The 7822-nt window shown below is 37.3% G+C and overlaps 1 long non-coding RNA gene across 1 annotated transcript; it reads right to left on the reverse strand.

Moving 5' to 3' along the window:
• Nucleotides 1-1557: 1557 nt before the first annotated feature.
• LOC118158834 lies at nucleotides 1558-6357 on the reverse strand. Its single transcript, XR_004746908.1, has 3 exons — nucleotides 6306-6357; nucleotides 6108-6203; nucleotides 1558-1616 (listed from the first exon to the last, which is right to left on the reverse strand). It is a non-coding gene; the product is annotated as an uncharacterized LOC118158834 (long non-coding RNA).
• Between the last annotated feature and the right edge of the window lie 1465 nt (nucleotides 6358-7822).

Genomic DNA, 7822 nt, shown 5'->3' on the forward strand with positions numbered 1-7822 from the left:
AGGACAGCTGACCCAAACTGGCCAAAGGGGTATTCCATACCATCTGATGTCATGCTAAATAATATATAGGGGTGCCTAGCTGGGGTGGGGGGGCAGTCTGCTTGGGGATAGGCTGGGCATCGGTCAGCGGGTGGTGAGCAATTGAATTGTGCATCACTTGTTTTGTACATATTATTATTATTTTATTTTCCTGTCCTAATAAACTGTCTTTATCTCAATCCACAGGTTTCAGTTTTTTCTCATTTCTCTCCCCCATCCCAGAGAGGGAGGGGGGAGGGTGAATGAACAGCTGTGTGGTGTTTAGCTGCCGGCCGGGTTAAACCACAACAGTCCTTTTTGGCGCCCAAAGTGGGGCCTCAAGGGTTGAGATAACGACAGATCTGAATAGAGTGTATTAAAACAAAATTCTCATAAACATTTAACCAGTTTAATATTTACTAATCACAGTGCCGATTTTTGTGATCCCAAGTCTGCTGTGCCTGTTTTCCGAATTATATAGCACATTAGTTACTGTATGTGTTCCCTGTCGGGGACACATACAGTAAACATAGCACCCTACCAGCTACTGGGAGCAAAATTAACTCTCTCCTAACTAAAACCAGGACAAAAGTGAAAAAGCTTATGTACACTGCCCCAAGTTTCTTCCTTTGAGGAAACTTCCAAAGTCAGTCTTCAGACACTTCGCTAAATAATTTATTTCCAGTGGCTAGACTCATTAGTGCTAGTTAAAGTTAACTGAATGCAATATTTGCTCTTCCATAAAACATGCTGCTTATGTAGAAATGCATAGTCAGAGACATATGCTTAGGTAATCAGAGAAGAATGACCTTTTTCAGATCTTATGGAAAAGTGCATTTTAACTTTTGAATTTACTGAAGTCTTGTAACTATTGTAAACCAAGGTTAAACAGTGATTTAGAAACATAGTTTAATATATTTTAAGGCACATACAAAATCATGAAATAAAACAAGTAATTATATGGTTATAACTACATTGATAACTGAACTTAGGGAGCAACCCTGTATTAAATTCCTTGAGAAGAGAGAAAAAAAACATTATGTAGCAACATCAATAGGAACTTTCCCACTGTTAATAATAAAAACAACAGATGTTCAGTGGATAGCTGTATCCTATCACCACGAACAGGAAGTAGCTTATTAATTGCATGAGAGTAGTAACGGTTCATTAGGTAAATAAATTAGATAAATAAATGGGAATTATCTCCAAATAACAATGGCTCCCTTTATTAGCAACCCATTTGACCTAATTGAATACAACAGAAGAAGAAATCAGGGTTACTCTAATTGCATGGAATGAAAACAGTAGAAGCACTTTATTAGTAACATCTGAAAATGTCATGCATAAAACAGTGTATTTACAGCTATAAGAGTACACAAATAAGTACTACTTACCAAAGAGTACTTATATGGGGAATACAAGTCCAAATAAATTCTCAAAGAGACTGAGAAAACTACACATACTATAGAAAAATCAGACCTGTAATAAGGATTAAATAAGTTTACCTGAGCCCCAGTTGCAATTTCATCTGCAGCTTCATTCATCACGCCTAACGTTTGGAAAGCAAATACACAGAGCTCCCGTTCACAAACAGTAGGCTAAACAGAAAAAGAAAGTTACTTATATTTTTGTCCTAGTTTGGGGTTATTGGTTTTACCATTAAATACCTACAACAAAAAATATTTAATGTTAACTCTGTTCTCCAGATATAAACTGCAACATTAATTTCAGATTATGAATACATGTCAATTATTGGAGAAGATACATTAGAGGAGCATCTTAATAATCTGCAGAACAAGTGTTAAGAACTCTAAAACTCATAAGTACTAATAAAGGCTAAACTTAAAAGAAATCCAAACAGATTACAATACCAAAATTACAGACATAGTACCCAAACATCCATCTAAACTGTCCTATCAGATTGAAAACGACTTAGGGAATTAAAACTCATAGAGGACAAATCCAGAATGGTGGCACATCCACTCCATATATGCAGGGTTATTATTTGCAGTTTGTTATTTTGCTATTGAGAACACACTTAAAAATCTGATCCAGAAGACAAAATATTGAAGAAGCTACGTTTAATTTTTAAAACTAATTTAACAATGTATTTGCAAACTTTAAGAAAATGCATTATATGAATAGAATAAACATTGCATCTGTGAAGGCCACGTGTTATTTTTATAAATAAAAGGGGCTTGAAGCCCTTTTTATGATTAAAAAAAAAAGTTTGCTGTTGAGAACTTTTTTATTTTGCCTATCTTCAATTCACAATGCCATCACAACAATTACATAAAAAATATTTAAATTTCTGAATCAAATAATAGCAGAATCAAATAGATCATAGTTTTAAGTAAAGAGAATAGGCATTTCTTTATATGCTTTCTAATTGATTACACCCCTTACAGCAACTTCACACATTTACTGAAAGGTAATTAAGAAATCAGCTTTTTAAAGGCTCAAGCAATGAATCATACAAAGTGAATTGTTATAAGTATTCAAAATAAACAGTTGAAACAAATATAAGAAAGATAAATAAATAAAAATCTTCCTTAAAATTGACCCCAATAAGCATAGCTTTTTATTGCAGTGCTGAAAAAAATATATATTTGGATACTTTTATAACTAAAAATTCTGAGTCTAGTTACCATGATAATCACTAAAGAATTTGCAGCAGTATGTTTTGAAGTTCAAGCCAATGTCTCTAATAAGCACTCGCAGAAATAAATTTAAAAAAAACGTATCAAGCACACAAACCAAACATAAAATTTAGTTGAATTCCATCTCAGGAAACAGCTTTGTCAGTAATAGGCATACTGCTGTATTTCACAGAATCACAGAATCACAGAATAGTCTAGGTTGGAAGAGACCTCTAAGATCTGCATACTGCTGGCTCATATTCAGCCGACTGTCAACCAATACTCCCAGGTCCTTCTCTGACAGGCAGCTTTCTAACCACACATCTCCCAGCCTGTAGCTCTGTTTGGGGTTGTTGTGCCCCAGGTGCAGGACCTGGCACTTGGCCTTGTTGAACTTCATACAGTTGGCCTCGGCCCATCGGTCCAGCCTATCCAGATCCTCCTGCCGAGCCTTCCTGCCCTCGAGCAGATCGACACACGCACCTAACTTGGTGTTGTCTGCAAACTTGCTGAGGGTGCACTCGATCCCCTCGTCCAGCTCATCGATGAAGATGTTAAAGAGGACTGGCCCCAGTACCGAGCCCTGGGGGACTCCACTAGTGACCGGCCTCCAACTGGATTTGACTCCATTCACCACAACTCTCTGGGCCCGGCCATCCAGCCATTTGTAGTCATTTGTTTCATAAACTTTAAAATATGCACTTGTTGGTTTTCAAAGATTCTAAACTTTCATAAACATCTGAAATGTACTGCACTGACATATTCTCATATTAATTTCTTTACAAGTGCTATCATCTTTCAAGTCTAATAGTGTGTCATCCATTTTATTTATTTTATCTGTTATGTTACATTCCATTAGGTAGCAGATGAAGCCTAACATGATCCAATTCACCATGCCATTGCAAACTAGACAAAAATAGTGCACTAGACAAAAATCAAAAATTTTATGAAACTTTATGCCTCCTGAATATTTTTTTAGAATAAAAGCTTCACAAGACAATGCTTATAAAATAATATTTTAAGGAATGCGAAGAGCAAAGGACCACAGTCTGGTGGTATGTATTTTAATATTCAGACTACATTTACAGAAAATACCTCAAAATTGAACACAAAAGCTCCAAAAACATTCACTAGAACCTCATATTCTAGTGGGATATAATATATAATAAATTACATGATAATAAAACCAGAGGAACTACTTTGCTAATTTTGTTAATCTCTTTCAAAACACAAGGGAAAAAAAATACAATAATGGAAATGGGTTTCATCAAACTCATTTCTTTTTGAGAAACAAACACTTCAGGAAGCCACGTGGTTCTGATGTACAAAATTCTAAAAAATAATAAATAATATTTTATATCTTGGTATTAAAAAAAAAAAAAAGTAAATTATTGTAGTGGGCTTACGTGGCAAGGTTTTGGTATTGGGGGGCTTCAGGGGTAGGTTCTGTGAGAAGAGGGCCAACTGTATGAAGTTGAACAAGGCCCCCAGGGCTCGGTACTGGGGCCGATTCTCTTCAATATCTTTTTTGATGATCTGGATGAGGGGATCAAATGTACCCTCAGTAAGTTTGCAGATGACACCAAGTTAGGTGCGTGTGTCAATCTGCTCGAGGGCAGGAAGGCTCTGCAGGAGGATCTGGATAGGCTGGACCGATGGGCCGAGGCCAACTGTATGAAGTTCAACAAGGCCAAGTGCCGGGTCCTGCACCCGGGGCACAACAACCCCAAGCAGCGCTACAGGCTGGGAGATGAGTGGTTAGAAAGCTGCCTGTCAGAGAAGGACCTGGGAGTATTGGTTGATAGTCGGCTGAATATGAGCCAGCAGTGTGCTCAGGCGGCCAAGAAGGCCAACAGCATCCTGGCTTGTATCAGAAACAGTGTGGCCAGCAGGACTAGGGAAGTGATTGTCCCCCTGTACTCATCTCTGGTGAGTCTGCACCTCGAGTACTGTGTTCAGTTGTAGGCCCCTCACTACAAGAAGGACATGGAGATTAAACCTGTTAATTTAAATAATTATATTATCCAAACTTTCCATATAACTCATATATCTCATCCTGTCACAGGTAGCATGCGTAGTAGTGCATTCAAATGCAAAAAAAACAAGGAACTGATATCTTTTCCACAGGCTTCTAATCTGAGTTTGGCTTCTGATGGATCTGGCAGAAACACATGTTTTTAAAAGGCAGATATGAGCATGAAGATGCAAATAAACACCTGACAGGATTTTCAAAAGGTTTAACTATGACTTAAATCAGTATTAAACGAATATCTAAATGCTTTTGCAAATCCTATTAGCATCTTATTTGCATACCCTGCCTTCAGTCAGAATGCCTGACCATGGTGCCACTGAATGTCACAGGGATGAGTCTGACATGACTTCTGCTACTGTGTAACCAAAAACCTTCCTAAATTTAGTTCAATAGGGCTATCATAGATGATGCCTGCTTCAACTCGTGTAGTTGCTGACCACACTGTGAAAAAAATGGCAGATGCGGTGTTAGACCATTCATACACTGATATTAAACAAAGTTTTCCATGGCTTTAGTCTTTTTAAGTTACACAGGTTTCCATAGGACTCAGGATAGGTGAAACAAAAAGGATTCTTAACTGTAAGGTCAGTGTTAAAAGTAAGAAATTTTATTCTCCTATATAGTCTTTTACAAAGCTGCACTGGTCCAGTAGTTCCAGGCAAAGTGTATCTTTCGGGACCAATTTTATTCCTTTTCACTGTGCATTCCTCAACAGCATGAGATGGTGCAAAGTTTAGCATGCAAAATTCCTGGTTCTCAGTTATACAGGACTGAAAGGAAGGAAGAGCTGTGTAACAGGCCAGACCTTGAGCATACTGAACCACCACAGTGCCCCTGGCCTAGGTCACTGCTAGATTAGACACAGAACATCTCCTTCTAATGGCTTTTTTATCACATTATTGAGGATGGTTCATTCCAGCTGCCCATGAGCAAAAGAGTGCCATTAACACTTCAAGACCCTGTAGCATTATCACCAGTATCTATGAATACCCTGATGGCTTGATAAGAGCTCAAGGACTGAAGTTACCCTGAGCTTTTAGGAGGGTGCCAGAGGACTGTGAAAACACTCCAATGCACTTGCTCTAGCTTATCTGGCTCTAGCACAACAGTGTTCAGTTGTTCATTCCTCCTTTAAATGTTTAAGTGTTCATTCCTCCTTTAAATTTATATGATTATTATACAGGTTTGCTTTTCACCACCCTTGCTTATGATACGTATTTTTTAAATTCAGTAAAATCTAGTTAAAATGCAGTACTTTTTTTTTTTTTTTAATATGCAGTATATTTTTGCATCTTAAAAGAATATTAGGATGAAACAGATCCGAAGTAACTCAATAGTTCTATAACAGCTTTGTATGGTCCATCACTATTTAAAGCATTAGAAAATGCATTGTTCATCCCAGCAAGCATACAACTTACCCTCAGCATAGGGCCGTTCTGGAATACATGGGGTTCATCACAGACTACGCAGTATTCATTCAATACTGGTATCCGCTGCTCAGCAAATTCAATAGTCTGAGAACAATGAAAATGAGAATAACAACATCTTCTTAAAAATAATTAACAGTCAGCTCATGCTCCAGAGTTTTTCAAAATGGGTAAGATACAACATCCTACCTGCACAAGAAAGCCACGGTCTCGTACCGGAATTAATTTTGCATCATAATTTTGCTGCAAGGAAAAAAGTTCAGGCAACTTCAGTGCTGCTAGGCTAATGATAAGGAAATGATAAAACATTTGTATTTTTGTATGCAAATATGCTAATTAAACAACATTTGCATCTTAAAATATGTCCCATTTGCATAAACTAATTATTACAAAATCATTTTACTTGTTTGCTGAATGTGGGGTGGATTTTTAACATTTCTTAAATCTGATGAGGTTTTGTATGTCAGCATCCCCAAAACTTTAGTCTCAAATGGAAATACCCATGCCTTCACTCCATTTTAATGAACTTGCATTTATTACTTATTATTACTTATTTTATTTTGTTTATAGGCTTATTTCCTTTCATTTCTCTAGATGCTTATTTGGGAAACTTTTCACTTTTTTTTTCTCCTGGGAAATAATCTTGCTAATTGTATTCATATATGACATTCAAATATTTTAGCTAAGAACTGAAGAGAAGTTAGGGTCCTGATTCATCACTTCCACATTCCACTGACTTCAACTTGGAGTTAGGCAACCAGATTACCCATATATCTGGTGCCTGCATTTAAAATGTGAAATGGACTCCTGATGCCCTTCCACTGACATCAGGGAAAATGAACCTGACGATGTATGTGATGATTTTCTTCAAAGTAAATGAATTATAGTAATAAAATTACTGGTAGTTTTTATTGACTGTTTAGCAAGGCTTGTATTTCTTCCATATCAGCTGATAATATCAATAATGAAACCACTTAGTCAACTCTTCATTATATTATCAAAATCAATGAGATTTTCCTATTAACTTCAAGAGGGAAAAGACTGCTGAGTAGACATTCTTTGCTGATTCTGTAAAAAAAAAAAAAAAAAAAAAAAGGAATATCTAAACTGCAACAGGCAAAAAAAAAAAAATGGCTCACCTGAAATTAATTTTGTTGTGCACACTGCAGGACTATACAACATAGGATGCATATAATTGATTTTAGGATAGTACATCACTGCTTTTAAATTTGATGAGTATAGTTCACAGCTTATTAAAATAATTTACCATGAGACATAACAAACTCAATGCAATTTCATTGTTCAGAATGCACTATTTTGAATATACATGTGACTTTTCAAGCAAGGATCATAGTTTTTGCAGGCTGAGAATATCAAATTACCATCAGGCAAAGGGAGTGAGAGATCTGGACAGATTGGAGAGCTGGACAATCACCAACCGCATGAAGTTTAAAAGAGCAAGTGCCAGGTCCTGCGCCTGGGACTTGGCAACCCTGCCTATACGTACAGACTGGAGAGCAGCCCCGCAGAGAGGGATCTGGGGGTTGTGGTTGACAGCAAGCTGAATATGAGCCAGCAGTGTGCCCTGGCAGCCAACCGTATCCTGGGGTGCATCAAGCATGGCATTGCTAGTCCGTCGAGGGAAGTGATTGTCCCACTCTACCCTGCACTGGTGTGGCCTCACCTCAAGTACTGTGTGCAGTTCT

This window comes from Oxyura jamaicensis, unplaced genomic scaffold, assembly GCF_011077185.1.
Source record: "Oxyura jamaicensis isolate SHBP4307 breed ruddy duck unplaced genomic scaffold, BPBGC_Ojam_1.0 oxyUn_random_OJ46394, whole genome shotgun sequence".
NCBI classification, from domain to species: domain Eukaryota; kingdom Metazoa; phylum Chordata; class Aves; order Anseriformes; family Anatidae; genus Oxyura; species Oxyura jamaicensis.